General features: G+C 38.8%; 1 pseudogene; it reads right to left on the bottom strand.

Annotated features, from left to right (window-relative positions):
• LOC141508294 (U2 small nuclear ribonucleoprotein B'' pseudogene) overlaps positions 1–18,141 on the bottom strand; it is a 40,070-nt pseudogene that overhangs the window by 21,705 nt on the left and 224 nt on the right.

Here is an 18,141-nt window from a genome sequence, read left to right as displayed (position 1 = left end):
ACTCCAAGGGCCCTCCCATTTTTGACATTTTCCTATTTTGACAAACATCCTTTGGTTTTTCTCTTCAATGGCGGCTTGTTGACCGCAGAGCCAGCTATCCAACATGGCATTTTGCTGCCATCTGGTGTATAGTAAAGGATTAGCATCTCATTTGAGCTAATCTTTTCTGAGGGGTGTAGCACTTAAAATAAGTGCAGATGATGTAATTAGAGAGCCATTGGTTTATGTTGAATGACTTTAAAAACATAAATTGTGGAGTGGTTAAGATCTTTAGTACTAGGAAGATAAACAAAGGTAATCACCATGGAATTATAAGATAAACTTAGGAAGGAATGCATTAGAAAGGTAACTTAGAAAGTGACTAGACTGGCTCTGGGCACTTTTTTTTCTCCCAACAGAGTCCATTAACTCATAGTTGTCTTCTTCCTTCATCCTTCTGACTGCCCCTCCACCCCTCCAATTCTATAATGTTTTAGGTAGAAGTCAGAAAGTTCCAGAGGGTCCTGGGGACCCAGATTATCAGAATTGGGTGGTCTTAGAACTTAGAATGTCAGGGTTGTGAAGGTCCTTAGAATCCAGAATATTAGAGCATGGAAGATCCTTAGAACCCAGGATGTTAGAGATAGGAGGGCCCTTAGAACCCAGGATGCCAGAGCTAGGAGGGTTCTTAGATATACATGCTTGAATAGAGTCTTCCTCTTTAGACTATGAACTCTTTGAGAGAAGGGTCTGTCTCTTGCTTTTTTCTCTATCCCCAACATTTAGTGCAGACCTGGTACACACCTGATGCTTAATAAATGCTTATGGACAGACTGATTAACTCTAGGATAGAGAATTTCGGAGTTGGGAGCATCCTTAGAATAAGGAGGCAAAGGACATAGATTAAATAGTTTCTGGACAAAGATTAAATCCATGATCTGCTAATTCCTATATGGGTGACTTTAGACAAAATTACTTATCCTTTCTGGGACTCAGTTTAATTATCGGTGAAATCATATTTAGAAGAGATGATCTCTAAGGTCCCTTCTGGCTGTAAATCTATGATTTTTATTGACATAGAATATTAGATATGGAAAGAATTTTACAGTTCATTTAGTCCCATAGGTCATTTAATGAATGAGAAAATGGAGGACCTGAGAAGTAAAGATATTTGTTCGAAGTAATGCAAGGTTATATAAATGTATATGTAGCATCATTCACTAGGGTAATTATTCCAACTCTCACTGGTGAATCAAGAAGCTTAACAAGACCACTTCTCCCCCTCAAAGCTCTGGGGTTCCCTCTGGGGGGTTAGGATATTGCTCTCTTATGTTATTAATTTGAATCCACATTCCACTGAGTTCTCTCCAGTGTCAGCACTTAGTGCCCAATTTTCATTTAAATTAATTAATCTCAATTATTCTTTGCAAAGGGAAATTTACAGAGAAGACAGAGTGAGAACAGAAGATCCAAAACTTTCCCCTCAACCATCTTAGTCTCTGAAGAGAGTAGGTTCAAACCAAAATCAACTTCTATAAAGCATTTGTTCCTCTAAATACAGTTTTGAAGGTGACATAACAGATGGTTCCTCTTATCAGACCCTCAATCTTGGCTTTGGGGTCAATTCATTGATGGACTGGATTCTAGTCATTCATTCTTCAAGACTGCTGATAGATGACAAACCGTGCATAACAACCTTATTAGTAAATACCCCCTTCGACAATCTAATTGGCTGACTAATTGAGGTCATTGAACATAACTGAGGGGATTCTTCCTCACCTTTGCCTCCCCAGGGGGGAACTTAGCAGCAGTACTACTAGAAGGACATCCCCTATGGCCCAATATAGCTGTATTAATAATAGAGGGCTATGTGTCAAATCGTATCTCTGTAAATAGATTTCATAACTAACAATGTATAGTCACCAATTCAAATAATGAATTTCTATCTCAAATCCATAACTGAATTTTTTTTAACTTGGGTCAACAAGCATCACAAACCACAGTTGGGACAAATCACAATGGACGTAGAGTTGGGAAGTGGACACTACTTATGGTGAAGCGATAGAGATGGATACTCCTCCCCAAGAAAGTCTTTGAGTAGTTTCCTGTTTTAGCAGTTCTTTCTCTGAAGGAAATTTCCCACATTTGGACTAAATACTATCCTATGACAAAGCTCTTATGACCTAACTTTGCTTACAACTCTTATATGATTTCTTGAAGAGATACTAATCCAAAGTGACAAAATACTACTCATATTTGGTGAAAGTTTTGGTTCTCACTCCTTGAACATCCCCTGGTGTGGAAGACCGTAGCATCACTGTCTACATTCACATTTAAAAAATTACTCTGTATGGTATATAATGCTGAGGAAAGAAGACAACCTAAGGGTGATTTCCATTGCTGATGTGGTAAAGAACTGAGCCATCAGGTCTCAATAATATTCTATGGAATGGGTCAAAACAAGATTAACCTCATAAGGAATTGGAGAAACTTTGTCAGACTAGGAAGTTATTTTAAATGATATCAGCACTTCAAGGTAAATGTTCACATCTAGACTTTATTTCCTTTGTAATTTCATCATATTCTAAACTTAAAAAAATATTTTTACATGATTGCATTCTTGAAATACTGGTTATTTAGGGTTTGTATGTGCCATTTACCCTTATTTTTAATTTGGGGTCTAAAAGAATTTTTAATATCACATTCTTACATCAAGTCTGGAAGTATTTGAATTGCTCTTGAATTAAATCTAGAATGATAAAAAGAAAGGGAACAAAATAAAGAAGAAAAGAAAGAAAGAAGAAAAGGAAGAAAAAAAGAAAAAGTATATTATACAACTCTTAGAGACCTAAGGGGATATAGTATCTATGTTCTGGGAACCTGCCTTGTCATTGCAAGTCAGAGTTGGGATAAAGACCTGCATTGTCTATATGTGCTACATACATCTTTTGTGAAGTTTTCCCTAACTATTCATAAAAGGGGCTATTTTTCACTTTAATTTCTTCCTTTTTTTCCGATAATACTTCCATAGTAAGCTTACTCCTAGTTTTCATAGGATCATAGAATGTCAAACCTGGAAGGGACTTTAGAACATAGAATGTTAGATCTGGAAAGGATCCTATAATAGAGTAAAAAGGATTGAGTCCAGAGAGAAGGAAATTCAACTAGCACAGAACTTTTCTAACCACAGGAATAATGTGTTCTAATGAACAAAGGAGCTCAAGATTGAACCCAAGATAACATTCCCTGCAAACTTGAGCCAAACCATTAATGAAAAAATATAAAAGTTCAATTAAAAAGAAGCATTTGAAGCACCTAAAAGAAAGCCAGAACTTTATAAAGTATTTGCTTTACAGAGACGGCTAGGTGGCACAGTGGATAAAGCACTGATCCTGGAGTCAGGAGTACCTGGGTTCAAATCCGGTTTCAGACACTTACTAATTACCTAGCTGTGTGGCCTTGGGCAAGCCACTTAACCCCATTTGCCTTGCAAAAAAAAAGTATTTGCCTTGCAATACTCCAGACAACAAAAATATAAGAAAAGTAAACAAATATAACTAAGGAAGGCACAGATAGATTACTTCAGAAAAAAAGAAAAAAACTAAAAAGAGAAAAATGCCCAAGGGGTTACCAACAAACAACAATTACAAAATAACAATGGAAAAATCATTACAAGATTTCTTCTTAAAATATCACAAGGAAGCAAAAATGAAAACAAAAGTTAAATATATGGACCTAAACTCAAAACATCCTGTCTAAAGGTGAATCAATTTTTTTTTGGTGAGACTAAATTATAGAATTAGAGGGTACACAAAAGGGAAGAGAGAATGAGGAAGATAGAGGGATGGATATGATGTAACCTATTTGAGTCAAAGACTAGTAATGGAAGGAAAATAATTCCTTTAGTCTTTTAGGAAGAAGAAAGACTATAGGAGAATTGACAAGGAGACAAATGAAAGGTTTGAAAAAGGAGGAAAAAAATCTTGTTTCAGTGGTGAGAAGGGATATCACTCTAAATTCTCTCATAAAGGGAAGAGAGAGATATTCTATAATGAGGGACAGCAACTCACACTCCAAAACATGGAAACACATGGATCCAGAGAGGACAATTCACAGGAAATGGGAAAAACATTCATGGGAAAGGAAAAAGGTAATGAAGAAGTAAGGCATAGAAAATGGGAGGTGGGGGGTTTTTGAGAGTAAGAGAGCTGGTAAGAATAGTGTTTTAAAGTAGATTAAGCTAAAATAACTAGAGACAAAGTACTATATTTACAGAGAAAGAAGAAAAAATATCGTAATTTGGGAAAACCTCTAATACTGGAGAGAAAAAGCAGAAAAAATAAATATAACTTTTATTCTTTTAAATGGGAATAGAATAAGCAATCCAATAAAATGAAAAATAATGACAGATTAGGTAAGAAAACAAAACCTATAATTTGTTGCTTCCAAAAATATATCTAAAAACCAAAGAATACATATAATAAATATGAAGGACTGTAATAAAACCTGAAGTTTCTATCATCCAAAGCAAAAACAAATATTCACAACATAAAAAAGTTAGACAAGGAAATTACATAATGCTGAAATGAATCATATACAAAATATCAATTTCACTATTAAATTCATATCTTCAAATGTCTTATCATTTAGTTTCATAAAGGAAAAAATTAACTGAATTATAAGCAGTCATAGAAATACAATAGTGGCAGAAGATTTTGATATAGCTCTTTTAGTTTTGCACAAATTAATAGAAGGATAAACAAAAGGAAAACAAAGAACTGAAAAAATTGCTGGACAAATCAGAACTAAAAGTCTTATGACATCTTCTATATGAGACTGTTAAAAGATACGTATTTCTCAAGTACCACACAGAACTTTTATAAAAACTGACTGTATTTCAGGACACAAGATATGCAAATAAATTTAAAAAGACAGAAATGGTAAATATATACTTTGCAAAATAAAAATAGTAATCACTTCAGAGAGCACAAACTAAAGGCACAGAACCAAAGGAAGACTTACCAATGAATCTAAATAATTTTATTTTACAGATGAGGAAACAGACCTAGAGAGGGAGAGGGTAGGTAGGGTAGGTAGAGAGGGAAGTAGGAAGAAGTCACACAGTAAGTGTAGTGGGATGGAGTCTCAAGCCGTTCCTTTGTCATCCTTCTTCCCTTTCACCACATGACTAGCCCCTTTTTCTCTTTCTATAATATAATCATTTGATGACATCCTTTGCTCTAGTCCTTTTTTGGAGCTGTAGATTATACAGGGTTATAGAAAGTTTAATAATTCAAAGCTACACTAAGACTTTTGAAATACTCTATGTTACTATTCACACCCACCATCACTTTCCTTCTGTGTACTATTCATCATTAACTCTTCAGAAACATTCCAAGTCTCACTGTCATACAGCAAACCTAGTAAAATGTTTGTATTATAAGGATGATCCTTTGCTTTTATGGGAAGTTCAAGGTCAATAGAAGAACTTTATTATTTTCAACTCTGGGTTTAAGTCATTGTCTTTTTGCATTGTTTCCCCCAGATATATGTATTATTGGATAATGTAGAAATCCAGGCAATAGGATTTCTTCATCCACTTGGTTTCTCTCAGTTAGATGGTTAGGTTAGCTTCTTTGAGTAATTACAGATCTCTTCTGGGAGCTCTGCAGTATCTTGGAAATTGATGCAACAAACATAAATGTAGGCATCTAGATAACCTCACCTTCTAAGAAGCCATAATTAAAAAATAGGTTTGCTTTAAAATCTAGATAACATTATTGATTAGAGAAATGCAAATTAAAATAACTCAGATGCTATCAGATTGGTTAAAGGGACAAAAAAGGAAAATGATCAATACTGGAGAGGATGCGGGAAATCTGGGACACTAATGCACTGTTGGAGTTGTGAACTGATCCAAACATTCTGGAGAGCAAAGGTGTGCATACCCTTTGATCCAACAATACCATAACTAGTTCTATATCCCAGAGAGATTATAACAAATAAAAAAAGTCTCACACTCAAAAATATTTATAGGCACTCTTTTTGTAGAGACAAAAATTGGAAATTGAGGGGCTGCCCCTCAATTTGGAAATGGCTGGACAAGTTATGGTATATGAATGTTATGGAGTACTATTGTTTTCTAAGAAATCAAGAGTGGCCAAACTTTAGAGAGGTATGAAAAGAATTGAATCAGCTGATGCTGAGTGAAGTGAATAGAACCAAGAGAACATTGTGCACATTAAAGCAGCATTATGAGATGATCAACTTTGATAGATTCAACTCTTCTCAGCAGTTCAGAGTTCGAGGACAATTTTGAGTGACCTGCCATCCACATCCAGAGAAAAAAATATGAATTCTAAATGCAGAGCAAAACATTCTATATTCACTTTTTAAAACTTCTTTTATGTTTTTTCTTTCTTTCTCATGGTTTCCTTCCTTAGTTCTTTTCCTTCTTTCACAACATAACTAATATGGAAATATGTTAAACACTGCTATACATGTACTACTTTATATCAGATTCCATGGGGAAAGGGAGGGGAAGGAAGAGTAGTTGAAAAATGTGGAACTCAAAAGTTTGCAAAAGGATGAATGTTGAAAACTACCATTGAATGTAATTGGAAAAAATTTGAAAACATTAAATAACATAGGTTTAGCCAATGAGAAATTTTGTGTTATATATCCCCTGCCCCTACAATTCCTTTTTTTTTTTTTTTTGAGTGGAAGCCTCCTCCCAGAACCTACAGATTGCCTAGGTCAGGCATCTATATCTGACCTGGTTGCACTCTGTATTTCTCCATCATTCTATCCTCCTCCTTCTCCCCCTCCTCTTTCCTATTACTTTCAGGATCAAATAGAGAATCCCTTTTTTTTCATAATCTCTTTCTCCCCCTCCATTTATCCACTTTTCTTACACCTCTACCCATTCTCCCACCACCATTTCAGTGACCCTGGCTTCTTTGTTGTTTCTTGAAGAAGAAACCCCAAGCATCTTCACTGGTATCCCCCAAGACTGGAATGCTTTCCCTCCTCATCTCTATCTTCTGACTTCATTCAAGTCCCAGCTAAAACCTGATGTTTTACAGGAAGACTTCATGATTCCTAGTTTTTGTTTCTTCCTTGTTCATTATTTCCTATTTGTCCTGTGTGAAACTTGTTTGTACATAGTATATTTGCAGGTTGTCTTTCCTATTGGGTTGCTCATTGAGAACAGGACTATGCCTTTCTTGTATTCCCAGCACTTGGCACATAGTAGGTGCTTACAAAACACATATTGACAGACATTCAACAATTAAGACTCAACTTTTTTGTTTTTGTGAAGCAATGGGGTTAAGTAACTTGCCCAAGGTCAAACAACTAGTAGATATCAAATATCTGATGATGGATTTGAACCCAGATCTTCCTGACTCCTGGGTCAGTGCTCTATCCATTCTGCCATCTATCTGTGCCCTAATGATTAACTCTTGTTGAGCTCACCTCTGCTCCAAGAAGTGAAAACTAAAGAGGCAAGCAACAAAGTATGATCAGGGGGTTGGTTGTTTGTTTTTTTTTTAATAGTCAATTAACTCAAGTGTATGGAGCACTAAAGAAAGAACAGTCATAGATGAACTAGTTTCCCTTATTCCCTTCCCCTTCTTATATCAGCTGGGTATAAATATGATACATGCTCATTTCTAAGCAAGTATGTCTATTAATAATGTTAAAGACTATCTGCTCTAATCTTATTTCTGTGGTTGATCTTACTCTTTGTATTTCTTTATATCTCTGTTCAAGACATAAGTGAGAAAGCTGTACAAAGTAACAGAGAGAGAGAGACAGACAGACAGACAGACATAGACACAAAGAGAAAAAGACAGAGAATGAGAAAATGAGAACAGAGGGAGATAGAGAAGGGGAGGGAGGGAAAGAGGGGAGTGGAGGAAAGAAGGAGAGAGAGACAGAGACAGAGAGAAGGGGAGAAAGGGAAAGAGCAGAGGGGAGTAGGATACAGAGAGAAAGAGAGAGTCCATTTTCTTAGTACTGTGTTGAGATCCCAAACATCCAGCCCATTGTTAGAGAGTTTTCACTTTCTAACTGGAGACCTCATCATGGGCCATTCACAAGTTTCATAACTATACTTCAATACAGAATTACAAATTGGGACCTTTAAATCTGCTTAGACCACTAACCCAACTATGTTTTTGACTACCAGTAGTTAGAAGAGCATTGGGGTTTATTACAACTCAATCCAAATTAAGGCATCCAAAATGACATTTCTAGCTAGGGGTTTGAGGGGGCAAGCATTAAGAGAGAGGATGGTTTATTTGAGGGAGAACAAGAACAATTTTCAGAGAGAGAAAATTAGAATTAAGGGAAAGAGATAATAAGATAATTTTTATAAAGTGTTATCAGATTCTGAAGGTTGTGTGTGTGTGTGTGTGTGTGTGTGTGTGTTTTATTTTGTTTTTCTTTCTCTGGATGGGTATAACATAGTTCATACCTGGTCTAATACAGTTGCCCTAGCTCTCTGAACTGCTGAGAGGAGCTGCTTCCTTCAAGTTTGTTCATCTCACAATGTTGTTGCTGATGTATACATTATTCTGTCTTGGTTCTACTCCCTTCATGAGGCATAAATATGTAAGCCTGGTAGGCAGCAAGGGAAGAAAAAGCCTTGAAAGCTGCCAGATTAAGGTGCTTAAATATGCCCATTTGGTTCCTGACTCAGTGGATAACTGACAACTCAGTCACCATGATTATTGGATCTTCCTTTGCTATTCATTTTATGGGATTTTAATGAAAATATATTTTTTCCCATCCTGTCATCTTTGACATTCACAAATCCCTTGATTAGAAAATGGATAGCCTCATAAAAAGATCTAGGGATTTTGGTAGATTCTAAGTTATTGTGAATGAGAAGTTTAAGAGACAATGTTTCTGGGTAATTAATAATTTACTAATTAGACTAGCAAATAATAAATTGATGATCAGTGGTTTCTCCTGCTAAACAAAAACCCACCTTGGAGATAACAATGCTTAAATTTATGAAATGGAAAAGTAGATGTTTTCAACAGTTGGTGATTAACCCTAATTGGAGAACAATCTATGAGGGGGTGGATGAGAAGTGGGCTGAAAGCCTTCAGCTGCTCCAGTGAGAGCCTGGTTTGAGGAAACTCAGTTGCCTCCAGGCATCTGGACAAAGGAATCCATCTCCCCCAAAACCACTGAAGTGGAACAATCCAGAATTCATCTAGATTTGGGTTTTCTTTACCCTTTAATCAATGATAAGTTCTCCCAATTGGGTGGGGTCCTGGTCAAGATAGAGGAGACTGATTCACTTAGAAGGACTAGGTGTAAAAAAACTATACTCTGATATTGATTGGTTATTAATAGAAAAAGCAATTTCTCTCTTAATGAATGGGGTGATATGGCCACCCCGAAAGGTAATGTGATCTTAGGTACTGTAGAAGAGAAATAGTGTTGTATCCAGAATTATGGTGATGCATTGTAAATAAAAATTGAAGTAGTGGTTAGGTGAATTCAACTGAATTTCTAGCTTCCATACTGATGATGGGGAAATTGGTGGTGCTGCCATAAAGATGAGAGTTCTTTTGAAAGTGAAAAACTCACTAACTCCGGAGTTGAAAAAGCTTAGGATTTTTTCATTTCACAAGCCTGCAAAGTTCACAGATTAAACCTTTTTTCTGGTGAGACAATAAACTGCTTGAGGACAAGCTGAGTAACATAGGCCAGATGCAAAGAGAAAAAGATAGCTGATTGGGCTCAGGTTCAAGTGAATCCAGTTGCATGGAGCTGAGGCCATATTTCTCCAGTAGCGTAGGCCAGAAGCATGTGGTTCTTTTTTAAAAAAATTTCATCCATTTGCACATACATATTTTCTTTTTCTTTTTAGGTTTTTTGTTTTTGTTTTTTTGCAAGGCAAACGGGGTTAAGTGGCTTGCCCAAGGCCACATGGCTAGGTAATTATTAAGTGTCTGAGGACCCAGGCACTCCTGGCTCCAGGGCCGGTGCTTTATCCACTAGGCCACCTAGCTGCCCCTGCACATGCAGATTTTCAAGTGACAAAATTTCCTTCCATCCTCCCTTCCCACCCCCCTACCCTCAGCAGCAAATAGGTTAGCATTGTACATATATATTTTGATGAACATGTTTACAGATTAGTATTAGTTATTTTTGGTATGAGGAAGTAGAATTAAGGGAAAGAGATAATATAAAATGTTATCAGATTCTGGAGGGTTGTGTGTCTGTGTGTGTGTGTGTGTGTGTGTGTGTGTGTGTGTTTTGTTTTGTTTGTTTTTCTTCCTCCAGATGGGGATAATATAGTTCATAGCTGGTCTAATACAGTTGTCCTAACTGTCTGAACTGCTGAGAGGAGCTGCTTCCATCAAGTTTGTTCATCTCACAATGTTGTTGTTGATGTATACATTATTCTCTCTTGGTTCTACTCCCTTCACTCAGCATCAGATCCCATAAGTCATTCCTTGCTTCTCTAGAGTCTGACCATTTATGGTTTCTTATAGAACAATAGTACTCCATAGTATTCATGTACCATAACTTGTTTAGCCATTTCTCCAATTGATGGGCATCCCCTCAATTTCCAATTCTTTGCCACTTTGAAAAGGGCTGCTATGAATATTTTGGAGCATGCAGGACTTTTCCCTTTTTTATAATTTCTTCTGGTTATAGACCTAGAATTGGAATTGCTGGGTCAAAGGCTATGAACAGTTTTAGGGCTCTTTGGGCATAGTTCCATATTGCCCTACAGAGAGGTTGGAAGGAGCACGTAGTTCTAGCTTAGAGAGAGAAAGTGGCCATTCTGCAAAGAAGAAAGATGGGGGGGGGGGAGAGAGAGAGAGAGAGAGAGAGAGAGAGAGAGAGAGAGAGAGAGAGAGAGAGAGAGAGAGAGAGATCCACTTCAGAAGATCAGAAGATCTTGCTTAAATACATTTCCCTAGTGAACCAGGTAAGGGTGGTACTTGGGGAGTGGGTTTAATACCTGGCTCCAGGTATTCTCCATATGTATGCCATAGGGCTAGTTCTTCAAGGAGTGGCTAAGACAGTACTCATTGCACATAGGTCATATTCCATGCACTAATCTTTCCTGTCCTAAGGGTGTGACCTTCAAGTTCAACATGGCCATTTCCTGCATGGTCATTTCTTATGCCCTGCTTTAATACTACACAGTTATCTGACTTTGGGCATACTGCTTCATGTCTTTGAGAGTCAATTTCTTTATCTAAATGATGGGGATAATAACACTAACATCTTTTCAGAGTATTACTGTAGGGGATATACTTTGAAAACTTTGGAGGATCTAAGACTTCACTGATATGATACATGCTCTGTTCAAAAAAAGATTCTCATCTTTTTCATCATGTGGGGTCTTTCCTTTTTTTCTTGGTAAATTTTCTACAGTGTAGAACCTTGACATTGTGTGGATAAAAATAGAGCATGAAACTGTCCAATTGTTCTTAAGAGACTGGCTTGCTGTTTTCTGGTCACACATTTCTCCCATAATATTTTTAACTCAGCTTCTCCTTTACTGGATTGTGTAGCAGCCTACTCATACCCACCATGTGCTTCTCCAGTTGCTCGTTGGTGACCTACAGCTGAACTGCTTTGTATTCTGTCATTTTTTACATTTTTTTCTAAGTCAACTGATTCAGTAAAACTAAAGACTTTCTTACTTTTTCCTCCAATAAAATAGCTCTCATAACTGTCAACTTTGTACAATTCTCCTTGAAAGATATGAAAATGGATTTGGGGATATTAGCTATTTTGGTTGCTGGTGGGATTAAGGGCAAAGGTCAATGCAGTCTTTTCCATGATACTTTTATGGGTTTTTTTGTCCTTCATTCTTGAAGACCAAGACAGTGAGGGAAGTGATGCCATGACAAATGCATGAATTGGATTTGAGTGAAGGGGTGCTATGCTAAGCCTCACTTTCTCCTCCGGAGTCATCTGGGTCCAGTGGCCAGATATGAATCAGGATGACTGGAGATGGCTCTGGGTGTGAGGCAATTAGAGTTAAGTGACTTGTCCAAGGTCACACAGCTAGTAAATGTCTTGAGGCAGGATTTGAACTCAGGTCCTTCTGACTCTAGGACCAGTGCTCTACCCTGTGCCATCTAGTTGCCCCTTAGATTTTTATAGAATATCATTGAATAAGTTGGTGGGGCTTAGGGATGGGAAGAAGAGTTGAATAAAGTCTCCTTATTGCAACTTCACTTGTATCTTTGCAATTTTGCCATTTGGAGAGCCTTGGAATGATTTTCACAGATCGTAGAAATGATAAAAAGTAAAATGAATTTTCAGATCATAACTCATGTTTTTCCCCCACCTCCAGACAGCACTGTGCTATATACTACAGGAAGATGTTATGCCTGATTCATAGAAAAACTTCTGGGATAGAGAAATATAGACAACAAAGGGAGATGGGGCAAAAAGAGAAGCAAATATCCACTTATTCCTCTCTATATATCTTGCTAGTAAATACTTTGCATGTTGTCTCTCCAGTTGGATTACGTGTTCCTTAAGAGGAGAGTGTTTTTGCTTTTCTTTGTATTCTCTCCCTTAGAAAAGTTCCTAATATATTATAGTGCTTAATAAATACTTGACTGGAAATAGCTTTATGGTTTGAAAAGTGCCTTTATGTAACATCCTGCTATATTATCTCATTTTAAGTCTAAAAGGCAATTAAAAAATTAAAATGACTTGGCCAGGGTCCCCCAGCTAATATTTCTGAAGTTGCATTTGAATTTGAGTCTTCCTGCATTCTACCTGCTCTACCCACTGGGTCATTTAGTTGTCTTAGCTGTAGCTAGTGGTGCAGTAGATAGAGCACCCATCCTGGAGTCAGGAGGACCTGAGTTCAAATCCAACCTTGGATACTTGACACTTTCTGTGTGACCTTGGGCAAATCATTTAATCCCAAATGCCTCTCATCCAAGGTGATCTCCAGATATCCTGACTCATATCTGGTCAAACAGCGTTGGAGGAGAAAGTGAGTCTGGTAACTTTGCACAGCATTCCCTCACTCGAATCCAATTCACTTTCATGCCATGGCATCACCTACCTGGTCTTCTTCTAGATAAAGGACAAGCAACAACAACAATCATTATGTAACTGACATTTGGTGGGAAGAAAGTCAGGTCTTGGCTACAAAGCTTAGAGTCCTCCTTCTCTTTTTGAGAAACAGAGATAATAAGTTGAGCCTGAACTTGAAAACCACATCCAAACTAATAATATGTAAGGAAGCAGATAGATTTAAACCCAGCCTGAGGGGGAACAGAGTGGCTAGATTTCTGACCCTAACCTTCTGTTTTCCTTCTAGGTAGGAATGAAAGTCTCTGCTGGAGAAATATTTTGGGGAGAGGAAACTAAAGATATCTATTCTGCCTCCCTTTTGAGTCACACAAAGATACCCCAATGCTACTCCTAGGTGGTTCACTTTTCACACAAATCCTTGATTAATTCACATCGGTGTTGAGGCCCAGTTTACACATAGTTCTGACTGTATAATTAAATTAAAAAGTATTCTCACTAGGTCAAAGCACCAGAGTCAAATGGCATGGGGTGTTTTCTACACCACTGGAGGTATTTCATCTCATTTGATTCTCACAACAGCCCCGTAAGGCAGGTGCTATTTTTATTTCCATCTTACAAATGACAGGAAAATAGTCATGAAAACTGGAAGCTACCATAAGTAGCTTGATGCAGGAGTATAAAGCTGTTAGGTATCTGAGGCAAACTTTGAACTCAGATCCACCCTGAATCTAAGTCCCCTCCCTTCTGCCCATTACTCCAAAGACCAGCAGTGGTAGCAAAAAGGTCCAGCAAAGAGTGACAATAGCAGTATTAATTATTTCTTATTTCATATGTATAGAATATACTACTTTGCTTATTATCTCTTCCAGTAGATTGTGGGTTCTTTGGGAGCAGGGAACATCTTTTGCCTTTCTCTGTATTTTCAATGGTACAGTGCCTTGTACCTAGTAGGAGTTTAATAAATGCTTATTAACTGATGGTGGAGGTTTCTGGAAGAAATCAAGCTCAACAAATAAATCTAGTATCATTCAGAGGAGGGGATATCCCAGTTCCTTAGGGAAAAAAAACAAAAACCAGTTTACAAATCACAGAAGACATATTCCTGGTGCTTAGAGTCTGGAACATAGTAGGAGCTTAATAAATGTTTTAACTATTCTAATCTAATCATTCAGAGGCATTATTTGCCCCGACATGAGTATGAATGTTTTCATCACATGAATTTCCCAGGCAATAAATCAAGTTTGAGACTTGGAATCAGAAAAATCTGGGTTTAATCTCAGTTCAGTCTCTCACAAGCTGTATGATCCTGGGCAAGTCATTTATCCCTTAGTCTCAGTTTCCTTAAATGTAAAATAAGGCTAGTAAATAATGGCAGTAATTATTTCATAGGGTTGTGGTGAGGATCAAATGAAATAATGTATACTGAGCGCTCTGTAAACCTTCAGGGTTACAAAGTTACTCTTATCTTCATTTCCCACTTAAGTACCCCATGCTACAAATTTATCTAGGGCCACCATACCCCTGAATGAATCTCTTCTCCCACTTGTAGCATGGTAACTATGTTTTTTTAAAAAGTTTTTTGCAATGCAATGGGGTTAAGTGGCTTGGCCAAGGTCACACAGCTAGGTAATTATTAAGTGTCTGAGGTCCGATTTGAACTCAGGTACTTCTGACTCCTGGGCTGGTGCTCTATCTACTGCACCACCTAGCCGTCCCATAGCATGGTAACTATGAAAGAAAATAATATGGAGAAAATCTTTAGGCATTAATCTTGATATACTGTTAAATTAAATGTCTTTTGCTGAGATGGCAAAACAAATATATTAGTGGTATCTCATGAGTCATAATCTTGATGTCAACTCAACATGCTTCAAATTTGGAGCAGGATTGGGGCAGGGAGGTCTTATATACAAAGTCCTACAGAAATAATTTTATTTGATGACCCTCTGTAACTCAAGTCTTTCCTGACTCAAACTTATTCTCCATAGAGCATCCTGAAACAGTGGACAGAATGGCAGGCCTGGAATTAGGAAGATTCATTTTCCTGACTTCAAATCCGATTTTAGACACTTATTAGCTGTTACTAGATCTGGACAAGTCACTTCACCCTGCTTGTCTCAGTTTCCTTATTTGTAAAATGATCTAGAAAAGGAAATGGCAAACCACTCCAGCATATTTCTCAAGCAAACCCCAATTGAGGTCATGAAGAGTCAGACACAACTGAAATGACTAAGCAAAAACAACAGCAGCCAAAGTGCTTTTCCAGAAGTGCAGGCCTATGCATGTCACCTCTCCCTCATCTCCACTCAATAAACTTTAGTGGTTCATTATTTCAGATATGAACTTCTGTTTGGTTTCTCCTTATCTTTATAGACTTTGTCCATATTATTTCTATCTACTTGTGTTCTGTTCTGCACAGGAGCTTCCTATCTTCTATCTCCCGTCTTCGTGCTTTTACACTCTGACCTCCATGCCTGAAATGTTTTTTTTCTCTCCTCTACCTTAGGTCAAAGGCCACTTTGTCATGGAAGCTATTTGTTTCCTCTAGTTGCTAGTTTCCTCTGATCTACTCTGTTTGTAACTAGTATAGATTAGACCTTGGTTGTGATCTTCTGCCTGTTTCCTCATCTGTAAAATGAGAATAATAATAGCACCTCCATCGCAGGATCCCATAACTCCAGAATGTCTGTGATGTGATCCAACTCAGGTCTTCCTCACTCCAAATCTCCAGTGCTAGGAAACTCATGTGGCCAGGGCTCACCCATGTTCAGGGGTCTTATGCTTCTGAATGATTTCATTAGATTACATAAAGCATTTATCAATTTTTGCCAGAATAAAACCTGATGTTTGTAAATATAGAAAAGATAACATTTTAAATGATATTTGTAAAGATATAAAAATATCACTTCTAATGCTTAGTACTGCTTAATGGATATTTATTGTTGAGTTCAAATAGGATAGTGTATGCAAAATCTCAAAGTTCTACATAAATAAGAACCATTGAAAGAGATCCTAAGATTCACTGCCTTTGTGAACTTGAGTAAGTCACCTCTTTTAATAATCAGAGAAGAGATGGCAGTGGGGAGGAATAAAATGGAGGGAAATACAGCTAGCAATAGCAACTGTGGATTAAAGCAACTTCTCTGATGGACTTAAAAATAAAGAATGTGATCCATCCCAGAGAAAACTGATGGTATCTGAACACAGATTGAAGTACACTTTTTTTCTTTTTCCTCTTACTTTATTTTTCTTGAGATTTTTCTATTTTTGTGGAGGGGGAGGGGGATTATATTTAGTTTTACTATAAAACTATTATAGTAATGTGAAAATAAAAAATAATAGAAGTATTATCATCTGTTTTGTTGCTCCCCTGCTTTGGACAATGGTTTTTCTTTTCATTTGATTTGCCTCAGAATCATTTTAAGTGTGTTCTTTTCTCCTATTAGAAGTGGCTATTTTGTATTTTGTATTTTCTATTTGTATCACCAGTGTTTAGCACAGTACCTTATACCTAGTAAGCATTTAATACATTATCTGTTCATCTATCCATCCATCCATCCATCCATCCATCCATCCATCCATCCATCATCCACCCACCCATCCACCCACCCACCCATCCTTCCATCCATTCATCCATCCATCCACCCATCCACCCAATCCACCCATCCACCCCCCACCCATCCACCCATTCACCCATCCATCCTTCCATCCATCCATCCATCCATCCATCCATCCATCCACCCACCCATCCATCCTTCCATCCATCCATCCACCCACCCATCCACCCATCCACCCATCCTTCCATCCATCCATCCATCCTTCCATCCATCCATCCATCCATCCATCCATCCATCCATCCATCCATCCATCCATCCATCCACCCATCCACCCACCCTTCCATCCATCCATCCACCACTCACCCACCCATCCTTCCATCCATCCATCCATCCATCCATCCATCCATCCATCCATCCATCCATCCATCCATCCACCCAATCCACCCATCCACCCCCCCACCCATCCACCCATCCACCCATCCATCCATCCATCTACCACCCACCCATCCATCCTTCCATCCATCCATCCATCCATCCATCCATCCATCCATCCACCCACCCATCCATCCTTCCATCCATCCATCCATCCACCCACCCATCCACCCATCCACCCATCCTTCCATCCATCCATCCATCCTTCCATCCATCCATCCATCCTTCCATCCATCCACCCATCCACCCATCCATCCATCCATCCACCCATCCATCCATCCATCCACCACTCACCCACCCATCCTTCCATCCACCCACCCATCCATCCATCCATCCATCCATCCATCCATCCATCCACCCATCCATCCATCCATCTACCACCCACCCATCCATCCTTCCATCCATCCACCCATCCTTCCATCCATCCACCCATCCTTCCATCCATCCATCCATCCTTCCATCCATCCATCCATCCACCCATCCTTCCATCCATCCATCCATCCATCCATCCATCCATCCATCCATCCACCCATCCATCCACCCATCCACCCACCCTTCCATCCATCCACCCACCCTTCCATCCATCCACCCATCCATCCATCCATCCACCACTCACCCACCCATCCTTCCATCCATCCATCCATCCATCCATCCATCCACCCATCCACCCAATCCACCCATCCACCCCCCCACCCATCCACCCATCCACCCATCCACCCATCCATCCATCCATCTACCACCCACCCATCCATCCTTCCATCCATCCACCCATCCATCCTTCCATCCATCCACCCTTCCATCCATCCATCCACCCATCCATCCATCCATCCATCCATCCATCCATCCATCCATCCATCCATCCATCCATCCATCCATCCATCCATCCATCCATCCTTCCATCCTTCCATCCATCCATCCATCCATCCATCCATCCATCCATCCATCCATCCATCCATCCATCCATCCATCCTCTAAGAGTCCATCCTCTGGAATTCGCATCGGTAGAGAACCAAGGACTGGAACACGCGGTCCCCAAGACTCCTCCCAGCTCCCGAACTCTCCGTCCCCGCGCCCCTTTCCTCCCTCGGAGTCCCGCCTCGGCCGCTAGGGGGCGGGCGGGACGCCACCG

Source organism: Macrotis lagotis, chromosome 1 (assembly GCF_037893015.1).
Source record: "Macrotis lagotis isolate mMagLag1 chromosome 1, bilby.v1.9.chrom.fasta, whole genome shotgun sequence".
Taxonomy (NCBI): domain Eukaryota; kingdom Metazoa; phylum Chordata; class Mammalia; order Peramelemorphia; family Peramelidae; genus Macrotis; species Macrotis lagotis.
This window is presented reverse-complemented; position numbering and strand designations above follow the sequence as displayed.